This window comes from Protopterus annectens, chromosome 5.part0 (assembly GCF_019279795.1).
Source record: "Protopterus annectens isolate FY-2018-M chromosome 5.part0, PAN1.0, whole genome shotgun sequence".
Classification (NCBI taxonomy): Eukaryota; Metazoa; Chordata; order Ceratodontiformes; family Protopteridae; genus Protopterus; species Protopterus annectens.
This window is the reverse complement of record NC_056735.1, coordinates 1,827,025,471-1,827,050,914: the sequence shown is the minus strand read 5'-3', so window position 1 is coordinate 1,827,050,914 and position 25,444 is coordinate 1,827,025,471. Positions and strand designations below refer to the sequence as shown.

Below are 25,444 nucleotides of genomic sequence, written 5' to 3'. Positions count from 1 at the left end.
TTACTTTCTTATAAATTAAGTGTGTGTAAATGTAGACCTCCACCCACTTGCATATTTGTAGTATGTTCATCGAAACTTTGTCTCATATATATATATATATATATATATATATATATATATATATATATACACACACACACACACACACACACACACACACACACACACACACACACACTCATCAAGAGTAGAATACAGTTTTTTGTAGCAGAGAAGAGCACACCATTATTTAAATAAGCCTGAACATCGTTCTTCAAAACAGTTTCTAAATGAAAGATTAGTCATGTATTTTTCGGCATTGTCGAAGATACTGTAAAAATTCATAATTCTTCACGAGGGCACCTGTAATTTTCCTTTCGTATTTTGACATCTTAAAGGCTTCTGTCCTTAGGAAACCTACATTGAACATCCTTTCTCCTTCCACATCAGATGGAGTGTAATATTCCAAAGTTCAAACCCCAGACTGCCTTATGATAGTGTTTTAGTCACATGACGTCTGCATACATTTACATATGGCATGTGAAAAGAAGAAAAAAAAAAACATTTGGATTTCAATTTCTGTTTCTTATTGCTTTTGAAAACAATTTAACTGAGTGATTAGTTTCTCGCTGTTATCAGCTTGCATATCATAAACATCTTCATGGGATGCTGTAGTGTGGTGATGGTTTCAGCCCACTAGCATCTCTTTTAAGTCTCCTTAGTATTTGTCTACCTTTAGTACATTCATTTTGATTGCTAGGAGTCCCTTCTTATTTTGTAATTCATCCCCCCTAAAACATCACTGTGCCAGCTCTGTATCTGTTTCCTGCTTACTAACCAGTACTATTGCCAACCATACTGTCCCATGTCCTCTTTGTGACAATACTAGAATGACTTTTCACTGACCGTTTTTCGGTTAGCTTCAGGAAATCTGATTTGTCCATTGTTTTCTCACTATTTATGGGTAATATCACCAACAACCTAACTGGTGTGCTATCAGGTGACCATTTGAAATGTCATGACCCACAAGCATCAGTCCTGAAACAGAGACAGACTGTCCAAAAGCAGGCTTACATTTAGTCAAAGATGGCCATTTCAAGGAATATTCCCTTTTCTCCAAAGTATGTTGATCTTGGAGTTAGTATATATAAGTGCAGTGTGTGTGAGCCCCCCCCCCCCCCCCACACACACATGCATAGGCGCGATGCTGGGGGGCCAGCTTCACTGCATAAAAAAGCTGAGAAGAGCGATGTTTCAGATTCACTCTTCTCCTGGGTTTTCGTCCCCCCACAGCTTGCTGCCAGTCAGCATTTTGAGTGCTGACATTTTAGTAGGGAGCTTGTGCTAATCATCCATACAAGCATCCAAAGAAGAGTACTGGAATTTCCACTGGATCCTGTCCAAATTAAATGTAATCATTATAAATGCCAGCTCATATCTCCTCTGTAAAGAGGCTGGAGGCCTAATGTTTTCTGCCTGTAACCAAAATGACGATAGATCATGGGCAAGAAATACAGTTAGTGTATTGTAACTGAATAATTAAAAGTAGTTACGAGGCAAGAAATTAATTAACTATTGTAACGGGCTAATTAAAAATGGCTAACAAACATGAAATTCATTTATTGTACCTGAGGAATTGCAATGACATACTGTGACGATGTTGGATCTCGCACAATGTATTTTGCTATTGAACATAGTTTGATTATAACGTTATCACCATCAGGGTAACAGAATAAACTATAACTCACACAGCAGGAAATAAATATAAAACACAAAAAAGTGGTGAGAGAAGCTTTACTTTTAAAACACCTGAGAATAACAGACTCTAAAGCACACAAAAAGTGGTATAAACTGGAAACACTTTGTAGTAAAACATCCTCTGCTTTTCCCCACAGTTAATGAATTTCAGAGAGCTAGTAGCAATAACTCTGAGTGAAAACACATTCGAGGACTAGGGTTAACAAAACTACATAGCCAGAAATAATCTGTCCCAAAATAATTAAGAATGAACCTTATGTCATAAAAATGTAGATAGATAGCAATGCCTGCACTAGCAGCATTGAAAGATATAACCCTGAGTACATCCCGCGTGACCCAAGTTCAGTTAGTCACTCTGGAGCTTTACATCATAACCCTAGGGGGTATTGAAGCATCCATCCTAGGTTGAGTGCAAGTGCCCAATAGCATATGGCCTGTCATTGGATTTTCCTGCTAGAGACCAGGCAAACCACTATGTGGTGCCTCCTGCAGGAGGACGAGCATCATGCTGACATCAACCATTGCTGAGGTGAGTGGAAGTATATTGCTGATGCCCATTGTATGTTTCATACACAGGTTGTTGTTGAATTAATGTGTGTGTGTGTGTGTGTGTGTGTGTGTGTGTGTGTGTGTGTGTGTGTGTGGTAGATGGAGCTTATGGGACAAAAAAAACTGAAACACCTCTAATGACTGCTTAATGATGGCCCTTCTTGGTTGATCTTCACCCCACTGATAGGGATGGCCCTTCTTGGTTGATCTTCACCCCACTGATAGGGAACGAATGAGCCAATTGGCTGGGAGGAGACTGATGATTGGCAGACAGCAGGGGCAAAGTGTTCAAAAAAACCCAGTGTAGACAGATATCAACAGAAGCAGACATCATTTGTGTTGATTTCCATATTCGTAGATTCATATTATACACAGTTATGACAACACACAGAACATTCATGTCATCCAGTCAGTTTTGTTTGTGTCTTTCGGCTTTTCCCGGTTAGGGGTCGCCACAGCAGAACTCCGGTCCGCTAATGATTGGCAGTAGATTTTTACGTACTGGCTTGCTGGGCCTAACGCACAACCTTCAACGAAGGAACGCCCATTCACACATGTCGCCACACAGAAGACGGTCTAACTGAGAATCGAATGGGCAACGTCTAACTGTGAGGCGACAATGCTACCGCATCATCCAGTCAGTATTTACTGTAATTGTACATCAACATACCCAAAATGCATCCACCTTTGTAATGGTGTATGCCCTCCCTTTGTGCATTACATGACTCATATCTGCTGCACACATTCTTGAATGTTAATGACAGTTTAGGAAAACAAAACAGGCTCTCACAACAACTTCACTTATTTATACTTCTATCATGTCTTGTTCTGCCTTTAAAGCACTTGCATCTTAGTACATACAGCTTTAGTAGTTGTTTAAATCCTTGTATTGTTATTTTGTATACATTTCAGAAATCCATTTAATTGTGTGTGATTTATAAACTGTTCATAATATGTTATTGATGACAAAGTTTGTCTTTTTTCTGATAGTGCTTTCAGGTCCTGTAGCATGACTGTGGGGCTACTGTTGGTATCATACACTGTTATAAAATAATAGTTCCTACTTATTTTACAGCAGAAAGATCTACTTGGATTTCTAGGCTTGTATAAATGGGTTCATGCATCTCTTGAAGTAGAAAGACCTACTTAGATTGCTAGTCTTGTACATCTAGAACATCAGCATTGCATTATTTAGTACACATCAAACTAGTACCTCTAGAACATCAGCCACTGCATTTAGTACACATCAAAACTAGGTCCTCTAGAACATCAGCACTGCATTATTTAGTACACATCAAAGCTACCTTTTATTGATTAGAAATGATGTATAACTCATCTCTAAGTAGATGTGATGTTCATTATATTCTTGTTTTTGTCTCCTGTTCTACACATCTTCAACTATTGATAGAAAATGAAAAAAACTGCACAGGTTTTGCTTGTAATACATTAGGCCAATGATCAGACTAACTTCTTTTGACCATTTCAGTGCTTAGAATCTTGACATTAGTTTTATCGTCTGACATGAATTTTCATATTCCTCAAACCTTACATACCTGGGTAGGCAGAAGAGCACTATAAATATTTCCCCCGTTAAGGCAATTGTGCATTTTAACTAAGTTTTGTGTAATAAAACAGTTGATGGCCAGATTTTGTTGTCACACAGATTCTGTTTCATCTCAGCTGTGTGTCTGAATAAGAAGTTCCTATATTAAAAAGGCACACCCAGAATCAGTGGCACTGTTTGGGATTTGGAACTAGTAAAACAGGCTCTGTTAGTATTAACAAGAATTTACTGTATTGAAACAAAATCTGCAACTTCCTGTCTCATGTTTCATGTCTCTAGGTATATTTATTAAAAATAAAAAGCATTTAATCCAATGGTAAATGAAGGCATCCCACTCATCCTTTTTATCCTTTTCCCAAAGTAAAACTACATGACGTACTACATGCCCTACTTCACATGCTACCTACCACTGTAGTTCCTGAACTTTCCTCTTTATCAGACTCTTCTTGATTTCTTAAATCATTTTTTTTTTACCTTAGCATACTCGACATCTTCTGTTTTTATGCATGCGTTTTTTCTTCCACATGGTCCCTCATCTTGGATTTTTTTCTCTGGGAAAAAAATATATATATATATATGTCACTGATGCAAGAAGATGTAGCACCCTCATCTTTGGTGCTGGAAGATAAGGCTGTAGGGTTCTTTTCCCACTTCAGGTGACTGGATTACTGACACTGTAGTGCAGCATTAGGGGGATGCTGCACACCTGTGTGTGTCATCCTTTGGATGAGATGTTAAACCAGGGTCCCATCTGCATGAGTTGGTGGTAGCTTAGGTGGATGTAAAAGATCCCATGGCACTTATCAAAAAGGCTAGGTGATGTTCTCTGATGCCCTGGCCAAATTTCCCGTAGTAGTAGAAAGGCCAGCTCTTCTCTCCCCTGAAAGAGGCCATTAGCCTAGTGGGACTAATCCAGTCAACAAAGGATAAATGAGATAAAATAAAATAATCAATGTCAGTGGCTGAACAGGTAGCATACTTGCCTTTGGTTCTGGATGTTCAGAAGGCTGTTGGTTCTGTTCTCACCCAAGGTGATTGGATTAATTTTCCATTACCGAATTGCAGTGCAGTGCAGTGTTAATATGTCCTGTTCTCCTGATCTTATTGTCCTTCAGATGAGATGAGATGGTAAACAGAGGTCCTATCTGCTTGAGTTGGTAGTAGTTCAGACAGATGTAAAAGATCCCATGGCACTTATGAAAAAAAAAAGAGTAGAAGAAATTCACTGAAACCTTGTCTAAATTTCCACTGGTCACTATGAGTGCCACCATATTGAAAAGTGGCCACTGACCTAATGGGATTAACCTGGTTAACAAAAGGTAAATAAATGACATAATAAATAATGTCATATGTAGTTGCATACAAATAATTAGTTTGGCCTGGCCAGAAACATTTTTAATATCCTTCTGTGAACTCCCTTTTTTCTACTCATGTTTGCTGAGAGAACTTATCCCAGGTAGGACATTGTGCTGCTGGTGAAGTGCTTTATAAAATGGTGTCATGGGCTGAATTTCCCTTGGTCAGTTTTATTACTGGCTTAGGTCTCCCTTGAAAACAGACCTTTGGGCTAATGGGACAAACCTGGTCAACAAAGGGGAAATTAATGAATGAGGGAATAAATAAGTGATTTCCCCTTCAAGTATTGCAATGGCTTTTGATACTATCTTGCCAGCATCTGTCTGCATTTGTCAGTAGTCACAATGGTATCCTAAGGCACTGATTTTACTTCCACAGCATTTCTCTGTCATTGTATTTGTTTTACTTGTGCATTTGTATTTCTTGCATTAGCTAACACAGTCCTGCCCAGGTTATCAACTTTTTGTATCTCATTTCTTAATTTCCTTTTTTAGGTGTTCATATTCCAGCAAGGGCATATGTTGTATGCAGTTTTTTTCTTTTTAGCTTATTTGAAATTAAGAAATTGAGGAGGGTTGTTCCTCATACTTCAGTGGTACCACTGGTAGATTAAATGTCTAGGAGGTAAAATTGCAGTGTAGGAGACAAGGTGTTTTTGCTAATGGAAGTGAAAAGCTGTGTCCACTAGTCTCTCTAATTACTTTTGGGCACATTGCTGTTCATTGTTCAGCCTTAATTTATTCTCCACCTTGGTTTGTTCACAAAGTCTCCCATTTAGAAGGGACTTACTCATTTAATAATCTGCAACTCCCCCCCCTGCCAGTCCTTACTCGTGTGCTAACCCTATCCCTCCACCTAACCTTGACCCTAAAATCCCTTTCTCTAACTGTAATACTACTGAGAAAATTTTGATCTGATAGATTTGTTAGTTTTTTTGGAGGGGGGAATTGGTGTTTTACTGACAGTAAAATTAATATATATATATTTTTTTGTGGTGAGCTGTGTGTGGGTTTGTTTGTGTTTTGTGCTTTTTTTAGCTAGGTTAATTTCTTGGAGTGTAAGTTTTGGTTAATTTCATTTTTGGTAGGTTAGGAGATTTGTTATATTTGAAATATTGGGTTTTGGTATTCTTAACACTCCTAGTGTAGCCATTAAGCAATTTTATATATACATTTGATCAACCAACATTTTTGTGGAGGCAGGAGGGAAACTAAATTGCCTGGAAAAAAAACACTTTAACATGAGGAAAACATGCAAACTTCATACAGACAGGGACCAGAGGTCAGAAATAAGACACTGAAGCCGTGAGACTGGCATCTTTCTGCAAGATCCCTTCTATAAGCACCCCCCCCTTTCAGGCAACCCCCCCCCATCCAAGCAAACTACTTCCACTGCCTGCAGCTATTTGGTTCATTAGTTTCCTGGTGAAGGTAACACCCAGACTCCTTATTGGAGCAGGAGAGATGCCAACAGCCCATTAATTCCTAACCTGATATAAAGCCTCTCTAATGATGCACCTGTTCGTCTGTGGTAAGAACTGGGTGCTATGGAGTGGTGATCTTCTCATAGTGCTGCCATCCTAGAGGAGTTCCTAACACAGGCCTTCATACGCCCCGCCAGACATCCCCTGGCCTATGTAGTATTTGCATGCCATGCTATTTATAGCTATATCTAGATATTCCCCTACTTCATCAGTAGGGGATCAGCAGTAAAGGAGGACTAGCTGTCCCCCAGAGTGGGTGAAATGGCATCTGCTGCTCACTTCCATCCTCCCTGCCTGACTCTTAACCAAACTGGAGTTGCCTGGGATGTAGTTAGGGCCTATCTACACCACATGGCCAAAGCTACAAACATTTCTTTCTACTCCCATGATGCTGTAGAAACCAAATGGCTTATCCTTTGGCCTTGTGCACAACAAAGTACTGTAGGACAGACACTAGATCACTTTATGAGGCATGAAACTATTTCATCTACAGATGAAGATTTGACTTCAATTGAAATGAGGTACTGTAACACCGCAGAACAGTATTTCAACATTTTTGATGAGTTTAGTGTGTTTGCTATATTGTCATAGTGGATTGTATGTAGTGTAAGTGAGATAGTTATATGGGCTCTTCAGCCCTGATTCACTTTCAAGTGCATAGAATTGGCTGTCTTGCTACTGAAGAACCTTATTTCTTGTGGTCATTATGTTGATTGAGATGGTCTAGTGCTCCGGTAGTTCTCCGAGGCCTACATGCTGGAGAATGTGCATTATTGTCCTTGTTAGTGGTACAAGACCCAGGTTTTGTCACTTCCCTGGTGGAGTCATTTACTAATTACCTGGTGAATGCTACTGGCAGAAAATGTATAATTTGTCTTAGCAGTCTAGGATGCTGAAGGACGTCTCACACAGTTTTCACCTCACTTTCATTCCTTGCTGTGGGAATCTGTAATTCATGCCATTGTGACAAAGAGCTGTGTTGCATACTTGGTTAGTTGAGTGAATTGCACTATTTTCTCACTGTAATTCCTTTCCATTCACATGTGCATTATCTTGTATTTAAATGGATATTTCTGACTCATTATGTTCCCTTTCTGTAATAAAATATGTCACGGTCTGGCTGTGCCTTAGTGTGGTTCTCATTGCCCTATGTCTATATAGGGCCTCCATCATAAGGTTTATGTTACCTGGGAATGCATTTAACCTGACTGCTGTTATTTATACACACAGCCTTCCAGGTCCCATACATACCTTAACTAGCCATTCCTGTTAGTCTTTTACCCTAATTTGACTTTTATTATCATTGACTGCTTTTATATGCAGTGTTCTCTGATTATTATTTGTATTTTTAGGGCTGTATCAAATATTCATACTTCCCTTTTTCACTCCTTTTGTATAGTTAATGAGATCACTAGTATAGAAGTCGCTGTTACAGAATAAGTGCATCATATAGAATATGTGGTCTCTACGGAATAAATTGATGAAGCTCGAACTAGTACTCAGCCAGCCTAGGTTCAGTTAGTAGCCCAAGTGTTGGAGGAGCTGAGGAATGGGCAAGAGAGGAAAAGGCAATGCCAGCTTAACTCTGTTGGAGGAGAAGGTGTCAGAACATGCTGGGGAGCACCTATTGCTTTAGTCAATGGTGGAAACTAAGGCCACAAACTGAGTAAGTGGGTGGCTAATGGTGGGCAGCATTATCACTTAAGTGCCTATTGCACACCCACATGAATCAGTGCAATCCACAACATGAGGGTGTTAGGACAGAGCAGACATGCCTGTGGCAGCATGAGTGATATCACAGCCAGGATGCTCTCATCTTCTCTTGACCACCTCATACCGTTTCAAAAACTAGCTCATTCTATCATTAAGAGTGTGCTTGTGGACTTTAAGGAGGAAGAAATGGCACCAAATGAAGCGGTGATAGGCTTAAGAGGAGGACTGGCTAGCAGCCAAGTTGCCATAGGTCCCCCCACAAAAGTACAGTATTGGACATAACAGAGGAAGAGGAATCAATGTCACTTCTGAAAAGGATGTACACGTTGTTACTTTAACCTATGTCTCGATGCCTGGAAATGAGTAACTCCGCGATGCAAACTAACCTAAATGAAAATGTATGTTCACAGACTGAAGCACAGTGAGTTGTCAACAAGTACAAAGGAAAATGTATGTTTTCACAAGGTACTTGTTGAGGAAAGTAATTAGAACTTTTTGGGACAGCGTAATGTGAGGCATATAGCATTATGTACAGGTGTGTGGGATTAATTAGCTGCAGGATATTACCTTCTGCATCATTTTTTGTATGTCTGAGTGAAAAAAAGAAAATGAAGAAGAAATAAAAGAGGATGATACAGTCAGAAATTTTTGTCATTTTGGGAATATGTTGGAAGAACCTGTGGCTCTGCTTGACAGGGGACAGGAAAATAATTTTCTTGGGTGGCAAAAGCCAGGGTACTGTTTGGCTAGGCTTATATAGGCCCTAGGGCCAATAGCCTAGTACCTACCAGTGACCCTAAAACAAAGTTCAATGATAAGATCATCGCCACCTGGTGGGCAAGGGCATTAGGTGCAGCAGAAACGGTACTTGCGTATTATCGCAACCACATTCCACGTCTCTTAATTTTTGCAGTTATGGACCAACGACTGTTTGTGGATTGGCAGGAGTTTGGTAACGTACTAACCTGCTATTTGTGACATTGGGTGATCACCCAGGAGCAGTAGTAAGCCCCAAATTCCTGTTTCAGCTTGACATCCTTCAAGGACAGATTTTACTATAAAAAACGGGGACCCGACAGTGCAAACAGAACACAGCAGTAAAAAGTAAAACAGAGTGATTACTCCTAAGCCCAAAGCCAGAGTGACCTGACTGTAATTAAAAACTGTGAAAATAAGTAGTTATGCCATGATTACAACCTGTGTTTCTTTCTGCTTTAGCAAGAAATAGATCCGTAAAACACATGCTGTGGGACCAAAAAACATACTCCGTTCAACTGCTGACATTTTGTCGCTAATCTCTATTCCCTTCCCCGGAAATGTACAGATTGACAGTTCCTAAACCATACAAAAGGTAGAAAAACAAGGTGTAGAAACATGATACTTTTACCAGTATGCCTGTCTCTCACTTGGGCGACATAAGACAGGATACCACTGGCGGGGGCCAACAGACTAAGTCTAGGATGTAAACAGAAGATCCCAACAAGTCAGTACATTTCTTTCACATGGTGCACAGCTCATCTGAAGTCCGCATAACAATACACAAAAACTATCCAGTTTACTAATCGGTCAAAACTACCCACATAAAGGAGAGTGACTCTCCATACTTTCAACAATTATGACCAATTAGGAAAATAGTTGCGAGACATTTCGAATGCGGTTGTGATAATACGCAAGTACCGCAGAAACATCTGCAGTATATAGTAAGTGCTGGGTTATGTATATAGTGATCGTGCATGCATGTGTATGTGTTTATCTCTTTTCTCTCACACACACACACACACACACACACACACACACACACACGTGTCTTTGAAATCTTGCCAGCGACATTAATGACGACATACAATAAAAAATCTCTTCCCCGAATTAAAAAAAAAACTGTTAGGCTGAGAAATGAGATGTTATCACCTGTTCAGAAGCCTGTATTTTTTCTGGATAGATTCTCTGAAAATTACTTCATTTCTTGGATCTTTTTATAAAATACTTGGTTGATGAAACACTTAATTTTTAAGACTGTCTAACTGATGAAACACTTCAGTTGAGCAGGAACCTATCCCAACTGTCACTGACTTACAGTAGCAGAGTAATCCTTGTAGGATGCCAGTCTGTCATGGGACACTTGTACGTGATACACTCACTGATGGCTGTCATACCTCCAGGCAAATTGGAGGATTGCCAGTTCACCTCTGGCATGTTGATGAGAATGTATCAGAAAAGCAGAGAGCCCAGTTAAAACACAAATAGACCCAAGAAGGATATGCAGATTCTGCTCAGAAAGACCCCAGGCAAGGTTTGAACCAGAGAGCAGCTAAAAAGTCAAAAGAAGGGTGTATCCTTATTTTCTAGCCTAGCCTATGTCTTTTTTTTGTGCCATTTTTTTCTTTATCCACTTAAATGGTTATTTATTTTTTGTTTATTATTTCTTAACTTCTGGTCAGTGGACCCTTTTCAGACACAACAGAAAACACAAGTAGGGAGTTGAAATACAATGTAAAGTAGGGAGTTGAAATACAATGTAGTGTGGGGGCAGTTTTAGTGTAGGCCGTTAACGGGCATGCTTTGGGGAGGGTATACTACTAGATTCAAAACCAGGTCATCTATGTTTAGAATAATATGATAATACTAATTTTGCCACAGTGGTACGGCGGTAGCGTTGTTACCTCACAGCAAGAGGTTCTCCCGTTCGATTCTTGGCATGGCATGGCTTGGGAGTGCCTTCTGTGTGGAGTCTGCATGTCCTCCCCGCGGTTGGGTAGCATTCGAAAGACATGCGTGCGTAACTGGGCACACCTTCGTTGAAGGTTGGGCATTGAGCTGGCACCTCGGCGTTTTGTAAAAATCTACTGCCAATCATTAGCAGACCAGAGTTCCGCTGTGGCGACCCCTTACCTGGGAAAAATCCGAAAGACAGACAACAAAAACTACAGCTAAAACCATGTTATAAGACTGATCAATTTGCTTATGATAAGGCAATTAGTTCAGATGCTACAGTTATTGATTTACAGGATGTTAACTACATTCAGTTATAGTTAGACTCAAAAATTATTCTTAAGAGAGAAAGACTTGGAGAACTTCTCATATTTTTGTTAAAGCAGTTAAGGTGGTGAAACGTGAAAACTCCCTTACAGTTCTTAGTATTTTGGATTCTGTCCCAAGTGTACCTTTTAAAACGCACAGTGCCAAGGTATTGCTGAATGTTTAATGACATGTTTGAGATGAGATTTTCTGAACTATTCATTTTCATACTCCTGAGTCTTTCATCAGTGTTTAGCAAAGTGGATCATGCATCTGAAATGACATCTTGGAATATATTTCATCTGTCCTTATGATTTTTCATTTGGTTTTGCTCACACCACTTTGATAGGTTTCAAAACATCTTAAGCAGTGTAGGTGAACCAGAGATGTCCTTCTATTCAGTGTTGCAGTATTCTTTACATATGAGTAGTAGTCCGCTACTCGACCTGATATCCGGCTTGTATACAAGTGCTTCATGCTACTGCCTTTACGCGGGACGTCACATGTATGCTTCTAGAAAGTCAGCCATAAAAGGGGCATCTATATTACATTATCGGACAATGACAAGGGCTAATGCTCTTTCATCAAACCGATAATGTTGAAACCACAAAAACGCGAACACACGGAACAGCAAGTTTTTTCCCAGGGAAAAAATTTGCTGCTCCGCAAAAAAAAAAAAAAACCTTTAAACACAGTATTAAGTGGGGGGTAGGGCTTTGTCCCCCATACCCCCCAATGTGAGGGGCTGTGCCCCCCCACTTAAATATATCAACTTTGAGATCGCACCATAGTGGTGGAAATGGCAAAGTCCCGAAGATGGCCCACTGATTTTTTCCCTGGGAAGAAAATCGATGTTCCGTGACTTCGTTATTTTCTCCTTTCGACATCATCGGATCGATGAAAGAGTATTCGCTCTTTTCATCGTTTGATAATATGATATAGACCCATAAAAGGGACGTCCACGCGTACAATCCTCAGAACTTTTTCAGCGAAATTCAAAAAGGTTGACTCATGGTCGGTCTGCCATTGGAAATTGCGTTTTGTTCTTCAGCTTCAGATAAGTACCCCGTCGGGAATTTATTTAGTTGCTTCTGTCTTTAGTTATTGTTTATGTCATCCAGAAAGGGCAAGTGTAGGCGTGAAAGGCAAATTCCACATATGGATAGTCATGAGCTCGGTTTGTTTTGTTTAGGGCCTACCCATGATCATCAGTCCTGTTCTATCTAACAGGCCTTCATCCCTAAGACTTTACGCAGTCATCTGTCTGCCTTAAACCTATGTGTAGAAAACCAAAGGCTTAAGTGTTTGGCTAGGGAATCAGTGGACGATTCTGCGAGTTCCTCCGAGCCATCCTTGAAGCGGAAGGTAAGCAAAGCTAGGCCCGAGTCCTCTTCGGTTGCGCCTTCTTTCTCCGACGTACCCCTTGAGGTTGATGAAAAGCTGGAGATGTCTGGTTTGGATGATTTTGGGGAACTACGGCTACTTATTTCAGAGGACTCTGGAACTGGTCCAGTTGCCTTGCAAAAAGAAGCTCCATTCATTAGGCCTATGTCTGGCCTTGCTTCTGCGCTAGAAAACCCTGCCAAAAAGAAACAAAAAACTAAGCATTCCACAGTGCCTAGCACTTGCTCGTTGGACTAGAACATTTTCTCCCAAGGTCTTAAGGCCTTGATGGCCCTAAGACCTATGACTTCAGCTTCTCCTGTTTTGGACCCTGCCATCTCCTCTTCCCTGTGCAGCCATCGGGTTCCCAAGAGTCTTTATCTATTCTTCCGGCCCAGGACTCTGATTCAGAGGGGTCTTCCTCGGATGAAGACTCTTTAGCTTATTCCACTCTGATTCCTTCCCTCTTGGAATATGCTTCTCCAGAGGAAGAGTCTAGGGTGGGAGACTTCCTAATGGAAGAACTCTTTTGGAGAGACAGGTAGTAAGACGAGGGAATTCTTTAAGTAGGATTCTTTCCAAATTTCCGAAGAACAAAAGAGTTACTATGACTTATTTCAGTTGGAAGCCTCTACACCTGCCCCTCCACTACTTCCTGCTTTCCTAGATGCCTTGGTATCAACTTCCAAGACCCCAGATTCACAGGCACCACCTCCTAAAAATCCTGATCATTTTTATAAGGTCCCTGAGGATTGCAAATTTCTTTTTAAGTGTCCTTCAGCTGATCCTGCTGTCATTTCTGTCACCTCAGATAAATCCTCTCGTGTTGTTCTTTCCACAAAATTGCTTCCCTCAGACAAAGAAAGTAAAATTTTAGAAAGGTTAGGAAAGAAGGTTTATACCTCTTCCAACCTGGCAATCAGAGCCATTAATTACCAGGCTCACATCTCTAGGTATTCTCTAGCTTTGCTCTCCCAAGCTTCTCAGGCCCTGTCCCAGTTACCTGACTTAGAAGCTAAGTCCTTATCTCTTTCGGCTGCATCTTCACAGGTCACTAGGCATTCCATTAAATGCAGCTATGGTGCTGTAGAAGTTTCCTCCAGAGCTGCAACTTCTGCTTTTGTTCTTCGGAGATACTCTTGGCTGCATTTACAGGCTCTCCTAGATGACATCATGGCAAAATTGCTTGATGCTTCCTTGGACAATCCAGCTGTTTTTGGTAAGGCTGCTGCAGAACTTTTTAAATATTTTTAAAACTCTGAAGGAAAAACGTAAGGAGCTCCAAGATTTAAAGTACCTACTAGTTTCTGCAGTACTAAATTTCATAGGAACTTCCCTGCTAAAACCCATTTTATTAGGAAACCCTCTAAGTCGTCTTCTTCTGCTCCCTCTGATTCTAGGCCACGTAAATCAGCTAGGAGACCCCCCCCCCCCAACCTAAAACTGTGACTTCTGCTCCATCTTCCCAGCAGCACTTTCAGTCCAGGCAAGGCTCTCTCTGACATCCATCTCCAACTTCCAAGTCATACACCTCTGTCTCTGCATCTTTCTCTTTCATTTTCAGCCTGGAAGGAGATCACTCAGGATTCTTGGGTGATATCCATTATTCAAAACAGTTACTTCATGACTTGGAAATTTCTTTCCCCCCTTTCATGGGATTCCTCAGTCTCCCTCAGATCAACTGCATCTGTTTCCTCAGCTGCTAACTCCGCTTTCTCTCCTTGGCACCATTTAACCTGTCCGTTTAAGTCAGCAAGGAAGGGGATTTTATTCCAGGATATTCCTGGTTCTAAGAATAGATGGTTCTTGGAGTCCCATTTTGGGCCTCTGAAAGTTTAATACCTTCCTGGTGGTGCCTTCTTTCAGGATGCTATCAGTACAGTCTCTTTTCCCTTAGGTTTCTCTTCAAGAATTCTTATCTTCGCTGGATCTCAAGGCTGCTTATCTGCATATTCCTATTCACCCTCTCTTCAGGAAGTTCTTGTGTTTCTTTGTGAGCTCTTGGCACTTTCAGTTCTCTGCCTTGCCTTTTGGTCTTTCCACTGCTCCAAGGGTCTTCACAAAGGGTCTAGCCCCAGCCATTGCCTTCCTAAGATAAAAAGGTCTTCAAGTTTACCCTTACCTGGATGACCTGCTTTTTCTGTCCAACAGTTCAGGTCTTCTGCTTCAACACCTAAATCTAGCTATTACTTTTCTGCAAGGCTTGGGGTTCACAATAAATTACAAAAAATCTAGTCTAGCGGACAGTCAGGATCCCATTTTTCTGGGGTGCAGGTTCAGGACAGACTTGATGTTATTTCTTCCTTCAGATAAAGCTCTATCTCTCATAGCTTTCATGGATTCATTTCTGACTCTTTCCTCCATCACTTCCTGAGACTTCTTGGGTTTATGGCCTCTACATTTCTCATGTTTCCCTTTGCAAAACTTCACATGAGGAAGTTCGGTGGTTTCTGAAAACAGTCTGGTCCCAGCATGCTCATCCCTTGGAGACTGCCATTCCTCTTCTTCCCTGTTTGAAAATGGAACAAAGTTGGTGGATGCAGCAACTCAGTCTGAATCCTGGGTTACCCCTTCAAATTCCACAACCAGTACAGGAACTTTTTACAGATGCCACAGACTTAGGATGGGGAGCAACCTTTGCTTCTGCAAATGTTCAGGGCCTTTGGTCTCCTTCTCAGAAGAAAGAACATGTCAGTATCAGGGAAATGAGGGCACTGATTCTAGCCTTACAGGTCTTTCACCCTAAGTTTCTTCCAGGATCCCTCAAGATCCTCACAGTCAACACTACAGTCCTTTGGTACATAAACAAGCAGGGGGGGATCTTATCTTCTCTGTTGCTTAGCAATCAAGGCATGGGAGTTGGCTATTCAATACAAAGTCTGACTGCATGCAGTGTACCTTCCTTCAGCTCAGAACTCGGTGGTAGATGCATTAAACAGATCCATGACACAATCACATGAGTGGATGCTTCACAGGGATGTGTTCCTGGATCTAGTTCACTGGTGGGGTACTCCAGAGATGGCTCTGTTTGCCTCCCCTCAGAGCAGGCAACTTCCTCTTTTTTTATGCCAGGGTCCCTCACCCTCAGGCTTGGAAGGTGGATGCCCTATCATCTTCATGCAAGGGGATGTTTCTTTATGCCTTCACCCCTCTTTCCTTTGATTCAGAAAGTCCTGTTCAAAGTTCAACAAGAGAAACCAAAAATGTTATTAGTGATTCCCTTTTGGTCAAGGAAGCTTTGGTTCCATCTTCTTCTGCAGTTAGTCAAGGGCCAGCACTACAAATTAACTCACCGGATGGACCTACTCACTCAGGACAAGGAATCTTTAATTCACCCACAGCTGTCAACTCTTCACTTGATCTTATGGGTGATCAACTTTTGGTTCCTTTTAGACACCTTTTTTTCTAAGGACATGCTTCATGTTTTGCAGGGGGGCAGGAAACCCAATACTAGGAAGTCTTATATGTCAAAGTGTACAAGATGATGTTCTTCATGTTTCACTGTTGCAGTCCTCACATATGGGGTTACCCGGCTCCCAGTAGCCCTCAGTCAGCCAGAATACCAGAGTGCTTTGGTATATGATGTCGGCTGCCGCCAGTTATAAAACTGATGTCAAAACGTCCGGTATAAAGGAAGGCACCCAACGCCATTTCCTCAGTCTTTTTTGCAGTGGAGGCCAAAGCAGATGCAATTCGCACTAGTGCTGGTCAACCATTTACCTCTGTTTTGCTTTCCGACTACCAGGTTGAAGATTCCTTCAGATAAGTACCCTGTTGGGGATCCTCTTTTCTTGCTTTAACGAATGTCAGATAAAGTTAATAACTGTCTTGCCTGTGGAAAACAGATTCTGCACCGTGATTTCCATTCCTATTGTATAACTTGTTTGGGCCTTGAGTACAATGTCCCTAACTGAGATCTCTGTGCTTCCTTTAACCCGCGTACCATAGGCTGTAGAGCTAAGATTTTGTATAAGCATTTCAGAGTCTGGTCTAAGTTTGTCGGTATTGCGTCTTCTGGTCTCCCGACTTTGGATATACCTAGAAAACACAAAGACAAGAACCGCGACAGGCCTAGGGTTAAATCTGCTGACGATGCACTGGTGAAATTGGTCATCAGCACAGCGGTAGTCAGTGAGGCACTTTCGCAGCCCCTGCAGTCCACAGATTTTCAGCCGCAAGCCTCTGCCGAGACCTTTATGGAGTCCTCCATGCTGCAGGCTGCTATTTCGTCTTCAGACCGTGTCACCGCCTCAGATGGGTCCGGAGCCACTTTGCAGGCACCGGCTTCTGACGCCTCTTCTTTTCGACATTAGACCACAACCAGACCGACTACCTTAGCTCCGACTTCTGCAGTTGCTAGGCCTCCTGAGTCCCTCCGGATTTCTAGTAAACCTTCCAGCCGCAAACCTACTCACAAGCAGGCATTGGCCTCCCCTCCTGTCCCTCAGTCCCATTTGGTAAAGATGGCTGGTGATCTTCTTTCCCTGATTAGGGGCTCTCATCCCCACCTTCAAAGAGGACTAGGGAATTATCTCCTGATGTTTTGTCTGTCCCAGATTCTGAGATTTCCAGTATGTCTGCTGGTGAAGAAGGAAATTCTCAACTTTTTTCTGCCTTTGAGGATTCTGATGCTGAGGACTCTCTCTTCTTCCTCCCCTCCAGAAGATTTTTCCTTTGGGGATACTTTGAATACTCTTAGGGAGCACTTTAAATGGGAATGTCAGGATTTCCCTCAGTCTAAGAAAGGAATCAGGGAATTTTTGAATTTGCCATAGCATAAGCCTTTGGCTATACCTCCAGTTTTGGAAGTTGTGGATGATGTTTTCATGGAAAATTCTTTAACTCCTAATTCTATTCCTCCTGCCCCCAGAAAACCAGATAGGTATTATAGGGTTCCTGAATCTCATCAATTCCTTTTTAAAAACCCTACTGCTGATCCTGAAATTATTTCTCAAGGCCCCAAGGGTGTTAAGGCTACTATTGCTAAAAACCCAGTGCCTTCTGATAAGGAGCCTAGGGCCTTGGACAGGTGGGGTAAAAAAAGTCTATACCTCTGCAACTCTTGCCATTAGATCCGTGAATTGTCTTTTTCACATGCTTAAGTATCAGCAGCATACTTTGGAGGCTATTAAGGCTAAACTTGGAGATTTTCCTTCCATGACGGAGAACAACGATTTACAAGACTTACTGAATTCTGTCACTTTAGTTAATAAGCATTCACTTCATCGTGGTTTTGACACGTTGGAGGCCTCCTGCAGAGCAGCAGCCACCAGTTCTGTAATTAGAAGGCATGCTTGGCTCAGGGAGAAGCCTCTTTCTGAACCTGTTAAATCTAAATTGCTGGATGTTCCTTTTCACAAGGAAAATCTTTTTGGTAATAAGGCTAAGGAGCTGCTGAAGAAGTTGGAGGATAAGGCAAAATCTATGCAAGCTGTAAAAGATTTCCTTCAGGTTCAGCCTCCTCGGTTTAGTAGGCATTGTCCTTCCAAGAACTGGTCTTTCCCTGATCCTGGCAAGCAGGGTCGTTCTAGGCCTAGGGGTTTCAGATCTTCCAGAGGACAGGCTTCTGCTCCTCAAAGGGCTAAACAATGGCATTCTTCTTCTGCTAAATCAGGGTGTTCTAAGCCAGCTTCCCAAAGCAAACATTCTCAATGACTCCAGCCTTCTTGTGCCTACCTCTGCGGGCCCTGGGTTTCCTTTGGGAGGAAGGTTAGCCAGCTTTGCAGAGGTATGGTCTACCATCACAGACGACAAATGGGTGCTCAGTATAGTAAACCAAGGTTACATGTTTTACTTTCACACCTTCCCTGTTTTCCAAGGGTACCCAGACATACCCAGAACTCTCAGGGCAGAGGTAGAAACTCAAATTTCTTCTCTACTGACTATGTGGGCTATAGAGCCAGTTCCTGCAAATTAGGCAGGCTTAGGTTTTTATTCAAGACTTTTTCTGGTAACCAAAAAGGGGGCATCTGGCGCCCTATTCTGGTTCTGTCTATTCTAAACACTTTTCTGGTGATTTCCAAATTCAAGATGCTCACCCTCCCAACAGTTGCTGCCAGTGCTGGGCAAGGATTCATGGCTGGTAACTTTGGATCTCAAGGAGGCTTTTCTGCACATCCCAATAAGGGAAAGTTGCTGGCAGTTCCTTCGTTTCAGGGCTGGGGAGCAACACTTTCAATTCTCTGCATTGCCCTTTGGCTAATCTACTGCTCCCAGAGTTTTTACGAAGTGCCTGGCTCCAGCCATTGCTTTTTGCAGGCAGAGAAACATTCAAATTTATCTTTACCTGGACTGTCTCACTCAAGCAAACTCCCCAGAACAACTAGAAAAGGATTTGGATTTTGTGAAGAACATTCTCACCTCTTTGGGTTACACTCTCAACGAAAAGAAGTCAAAGTTGGTTTCTACAAGGGAGATTGTTTTCCTGAGAGCGAGTCTGAATACAGCCACCCAGATGGTATTCCTCCCTCAACAGAAGCAAGAAGATCTTTCGGCTTATTTCATGAACTTGGCAAGCATGACCCAGCTCTCTGCAAGGCAATTCCTGCAAGCACTGGGGTTCATGGCGTCATGTATTTTGATGATCCCAAATGCAAGGCTGCATATGAGAAAACTTCAATGGTACCTCAAGAATCTTTGGTGTCAACACACACAGGAGTTAGACTTGATTCTTCCCCTGATTCCATGTCTACAAATGGAGTTTCTCTGATGGGCGACAGCCTGTTCTCTGAACAAGGGTCTGCCTTTCTGCCCACCGCCTGCCAGCCAGACTCTCACCACAGATGCCTCAGATGTTGCATGGGGGGCTCATCTGGAAGGCAGGGGCATACAGTGGACTTGGAGCACCCAGCAGATTCATCTGCACATAAACTTAAAAGAATTGATGGCAGTGCAGCAGGCCTTGCTGGCTTTCAAGGACCTACTCTACCCTGGGACTCTGCTGATCAGGACAGACAATACCACAGTCATGAGGTACATCAACAAGCAAGAAGGGACTCACTCTTACCCCTTGTGCAGACAAAGTATGAGACTATGGTCCATAGCAGCATCCATGGGCTTACATCTAATAGCCGAGTATCTTCCAGGGAGGCTGAACTCCTTGGCGGATCATTTGAGTAGTCATGTTCTGGATCCACATGAGTGGCAACTGAACAAGCACATTTTCCATTGCATCACTCATCATTGGGGCACCCCACAAGTGGATCTTTTCTCCTCTCACACCAATCATCTCCTTCCAACCTTCTGCAGCTGGGAGTTTCACAACAAAGCTTGGAGGGTGGAAGCATTGTCCTTCACATGGACACATCTCTCAGTTTATGCATTCCCTCCTCTGGCTCTTCTTCCCAGAGTGCTGCTAAAGGTAAGGGACGAAAAACCAAAGGCTATTCTTATAGCTCCAGATTGGCCCAGGCAGCATTGGGTATCCCCTCCTTCGCAGCCTTTCCCTGGTTCAGCTTTGGCATCTTCCCCTCGTACCAGATCTGTTGGTTCAGAGAGGGGGAAAGTTCCTTCATCCTCATCTTCAAACTCTGCATTTAACTGTTTGGCTACTATTTTAAATCTTTCCCAACAGGTGGTTGAAGTTCTTCATGTGGCCAGGAGGCCTAGCACCAGAAAATCCTATGCAGATAAATGGAAAAGATTTTGCTCTTGGATGCTAGCTAAAGAAGAAGACTCATCCTTCTCTTTCACTCATTCTTGACTACCTAGCAGGATTGCTTAATGGTGGACTTTCCTTTTCTTCAATCAAAATTCACGCTTCCAAGAACCAACAGAAAACCAAGTTATTTTAGGGTGTAGAGTTGTTTGTGTTTATATACTACGTTGTTTTTTATGGCTATGGCATTTTTTATTGCACTTGGCACTTTAAGCATATAGAACTATTTACTTGATTGTTTAATTGAATCAGGTGATGCTTTTATGCTATAAATTAAACATGTTTTTGTTTTATTTCAATTCTCATGAAGTCAGCCTGTGGTTGCTGACGAAAGCACTCAACTGTTGTGGTTTACCGAAAAAAAGTTTTTGAGTACAAGGCTGTCAGCGTTTTTTTGGATTTCTGTCAAAATTCACGCTTCAGCAATTTCGACTCATTGTTCTTTTGAGCAGCCCATTTTTTCTCACCCCTTGATGAAACAGTTCCTGAGGGGAGCTAATAATTTTAGACCTCCCAGAAGAGCTCCTACTCTTGCTTGGGATCTTAATTTTGTCCTGGAAAAACTTACTCTGCCTCCCTTTGAACCAGCTGTCTCTGCAGATTTGAAGTTTCTATCCTGGAAGATTGCTTTCCTTTTAGCTATTACTTCAGCTAGAAGGATATCTGAGCTGCAAGCTCTAATGGCAGTAGAACCTTTCATCATTTTTCACTAAGATCGGGTTCCTCTGAGAACTAATCCCTCATTTATGCCTAAGGTAGTTTCCAGTTTAACCCTTAACCAGTCTATTCACCTGCCTACATTTTTCAACAATCCCCAAAATAAAGGGGAAAGGATTCTGCACTCTCTTGATGTGCATAGAAAGCTGAGATTTTGCTTAGACAGGAGTAAATCCTTTCGAAAATATGGACAGTTGTTGTTTTGCTTTGCTCCTGGGGCTCAGGGTAAAGCTATTTCAAAACAAACCATCTCCAAATGGATTGCTCATTGTATTCACTTTTGTTACCTGCAGCATGGGAAGGTTCCCCCTTCAGGGTATTAGGACCCATTCTACTAGAGCAGCCTCTACCTCTGCAGCCTTTCTAAGAGGTGTGCTTACTAAGGACATTCTAGAAGCAGCTACTTGGTCTTCTGTCCATACTTTCACAAAGCAATACAATCTACCTTTGTTTTCTAAATCCAGGGCTGGTTTTGCCTCTGCAGTTTTGCAGGGCCTTCTTACCAACCCTTAATCTGTGATCCTTCCCCTCCCTTTGTCTTTTTCCTGGGCTTTGGGAATCCACCCATATGTGAGGACTGCAACAGTGAAACACGAAGAACATACTACAGTTGTGTACACTTACCATAAATGTAGATGTTCGAGTGTATTCACTGTTGCAGTCCTGGTTTCCCACCCTCCATTCCCCCTTTTTCCTAAGGCACAGACTATATATATTTTTATTTTTTGTACGACATGTGTCCAGGGTGCTACCTTCCTGGGTTAGCCTTCTTTGGGAGCTCCTGACAGTTAAGGCAAGAAAAACTGAGGAAATGGCGTTGGCTGCCTCCCTTTATTCCTGACGTTCTGACATCAGTTTTACAACTGGCGGTAGCTGACATCATATACCAAGGACTCTGGTATTTGGGCTGACTGAGGGCTAACAGGAGCCGGATAACCCCATATGTGAGGACTGCAACAGTGAATACACTCGAACATCTACATTTATGGTAAGTGTACACAACTGTACTTTATATCTGGTGCCAAAAAAGAAAAAAGAACCCCCTTTTGGCAGATATTCCTTTGGTGTTTTCTTACCAGAGTGAGTTGCTTAACAGTGGTCTTTCTTATTCTTTTATTAAGGTTCACATTTCTGCATTGTCTGCTTGTCTGCCCCTTTCTTCTCCATTGACTTCCAGGCTGGAGGTTAAATTTTTCTTAAAAGGCGTCCTACACATGAATCCTCCCAGAAAACCAGTTCTTCCTCCTTGGGATCTTAACTTTGTCTTGGAGAAGTGGACTCAGGCCCCTTCTGAAGCAGCAGCCTCTGCTTCTCTAAAGTTTTATACTTTGAAAACAGTACTTCTGGTAGCTATTACCTCTGTCAGAAGGGTTTCTGAGATCCAGACATTGATGGCTTCACCACAATTCCTAGTTTTTCATAAGGACAGAGTTTCTTTGAACCTATCCATCCTTTTTGCCTAAAATGGTCAATGATCTTTTGTTAAATCAAGCTATCCAGTTGCCTACTTTTTTCCCATCTCCACAATCTCCTAGTGAGAGAATTTTGCATTCCCTGGATGTGCATAGACAGCTTAGATTCTGTCTTGACAAAACTAAGTCTGTCAGGAAATCGACTATTTGTGTCCTTCCATCCCAGGGATCTGGGTTTGCCTGTTTCTAAGTAAACTAATTATCTCTTAGTGGATTTCTAAGGCTATTGTGTTTTGCTATCATTTTCATGGGAAATTCTTATCCTCTTCTGTTAAGGCCCATTCCACTAGATTGGTTGCATCCTCCTGGGCTTTCTTCAGGGATCTGGATACTCAGTCCATTTTTGTAGCTGCCACTTGGTCTTCTCTTCATACCTTTACAAAACGTTACAAGTTGGATAATATTTCTAGGGCCAGAGCAGGGTTTGACAGAGCAATCCTCCATGGATTTGTGGAAAATATTTCTGCTTGATCTCTCTATTTCTTCCCCCTCCCTGGGCTCCCTTTCAGTTTTTGCACTCTACCATATGTAAAGAATACTGCAACATTGAATAGAAGGACATAGAGTAGTTGTATAAAATCTTACCATAACCGTAGATGTGCTTTTCTTCTGTGTTGCAGTATTTTATCCCACCCACCTTCCCCCTACATCTTGCTCGTTATTTGGATGGCTGTCTTCCTGGTCTCCCTTGGGAGTTTTCCTCATGGGGCTACTTTATTCTGAAGATTGTACATGCGGATGTCCTTTTTATGGCTGACGTTCTATGAGCCTATGTGCAACGTCCCACGTACATGCAGTAGCTTGAAGCTTTTGTGTACAAGGCGGATGTTTGGTCGAGTAGCGAAATACTACCCATATGTAAAGAATACTGCAACATAGAAGAGAAGGACATCTATGGTTACAGTAAGTTTTTACACAACTATTCTTTATGTTTATGTTGGGTGGACTGTGACAGGAATCAGTGCATTCAGTTCCATCGTCTTTTTGTACACTACCCCTGTGGGCATTGACAAATGCTTAGGCATGTATTGTCACTGCATTGTAGAGAGATTCCCTGGCTATACATGTCATTTATTTTATTGATAATAATAATAGTCATAATAATAGTAATAATAATATAATAGTATTAGATGCAGAAGAGGAAGACAGCATTTGAGTCCTCAAAGAAACTCATTTTATCCAATTCCTAACTAGTATAAGAGGAAAACTCAACTGAAGAAGAATGTGCAACTTTTAACTGCTTAGAAATTTTAGAATATCTAGTATCAAGGTGCAAAAAGAAGGTGAAAGTAGTGAGGCCTATCCAGACGCCTAGATATTTATTTGTTAACTAGGAAAGTGAAATGGCCCTTTCTGACCCTGAGCTATAAAACAATGGGGAAAATGTAGCATATAAACACTGCTGAGTGTAGTGAGTTGTCTGATGCAATCCATGCAGACATAAAAACAGAATTTAGACTCCGTACATTGACCTCTGGACCTCAGTGCTATGAGGCAGAGATGAGATCCTAAACCAGCGAGTAACGTTATCCAAGAAGAACATAATATTTTTCAGTAATATGTATCTGTAATTGCATTCTTTTGTCAAGTTTAAGAATACGTGATTAGCAGCTGTGCTGGATTCCATATATATTTTTGATAAGGATAAATTCTTAAGAATTGTTTTATAGCCTGAGAATAGTTTGCCATTTTCCACAGTTCTGACTACAGTTGCATGGATGTTGATGCAAACCTGTCTAAACAAACTTAATGTCAGGTCATTCATCTGACCGAACTGAGGTGAGGAATGCCAGAAGTGAGACTGCAAAACCATGAGGGACTCTGGTTGTTATAATGGTGGGTGATGACAAGTTTAAAGAGAATCAGTTTTGCCTTTCTGTATATTTGTCTAAGTCTTCTAATAAAGTAAGGGATTGTTACCACACTGAATATGCATAGTGTTAGTTTCACTAAATAACTGGCTGTGATACTGCATAACCTGTACTTGTTTTTCTTTTTTCTCCCTAGTTTTAAGTTTTTACTTTTTTTTCAGGGTGTCTTTTCCTTTAAGTAATATTATACCACATAAGTTAGTTATGGTTTCTTGCACAGAAGCAGACAAATACAATGTGTTTAGACATTAATTGAAGTTCGAGCAATATGTAAAATGCATAGAAGATTCACTGTAACAGAATTCCCCTTTTTAAGTTAGACACGCAGATGAAATAGATTTTAATTGGTTATATTTCTTTTATTATTATACGTTACTTGTTATTGGTGTGTACAAACTTTCCTCTATATGTACAGATAGAAACTTTAAAACCCATATCTAAACAAGTAGCATGTATGTGCACAAGTAAACAAGACAAAGTCTGGAGATGAAAATTTCACTTCTGTAACAGTTGCAGTCTTCAAGTGCTTTGCAAGTGTAATATTTACATTTTAATTTCTATTCTCATGTTACTGGAAAAGTTGTATTGTAAGCACTGCTTGGCCTCTGGATGGATACTTTGTGTGATCTTTCTTCACCTTCTTTTGCAAACACATGAAACATGACCTTAAGTGTAGTGTTGTCAATCATTACCAGCATGTTTCCGGTGTTGTTTCAGAAGCACCTCAGGAGCAAAGTCAGGTTCTTGGGGCACTGCAAAAGACAGTTTCCTGCTTTAGACAAACCTGTTTTACTTGTCAGGTGATTTCATTAGGAAATATATATGCATGTAGATTGTGTATGTGTGTATGTGTGTGTTTGGGGAAGAAATTGCAGTACCAACTCAGTTTGTGACTCAGAAAATCTTATTTGTAGATGAAAGTGTCAA

At 41.5% G+C, this 25,444-nt stretch overlaps 1 protein-coding gene across 3 annotated transcripts in view; it reads left to right on the top strand.

The window, feature by feature from the left end:
* Positions 1-25,444, top strand: part of LHFPL6 (LHFPL tetraspan subfamily member 6) — an 832,205-nt gene that overhangs the window by 128,681 nt on the left and 678,080 nt on the right. The gene's annotated exons all lie outside the window — the stretch shown is intronic.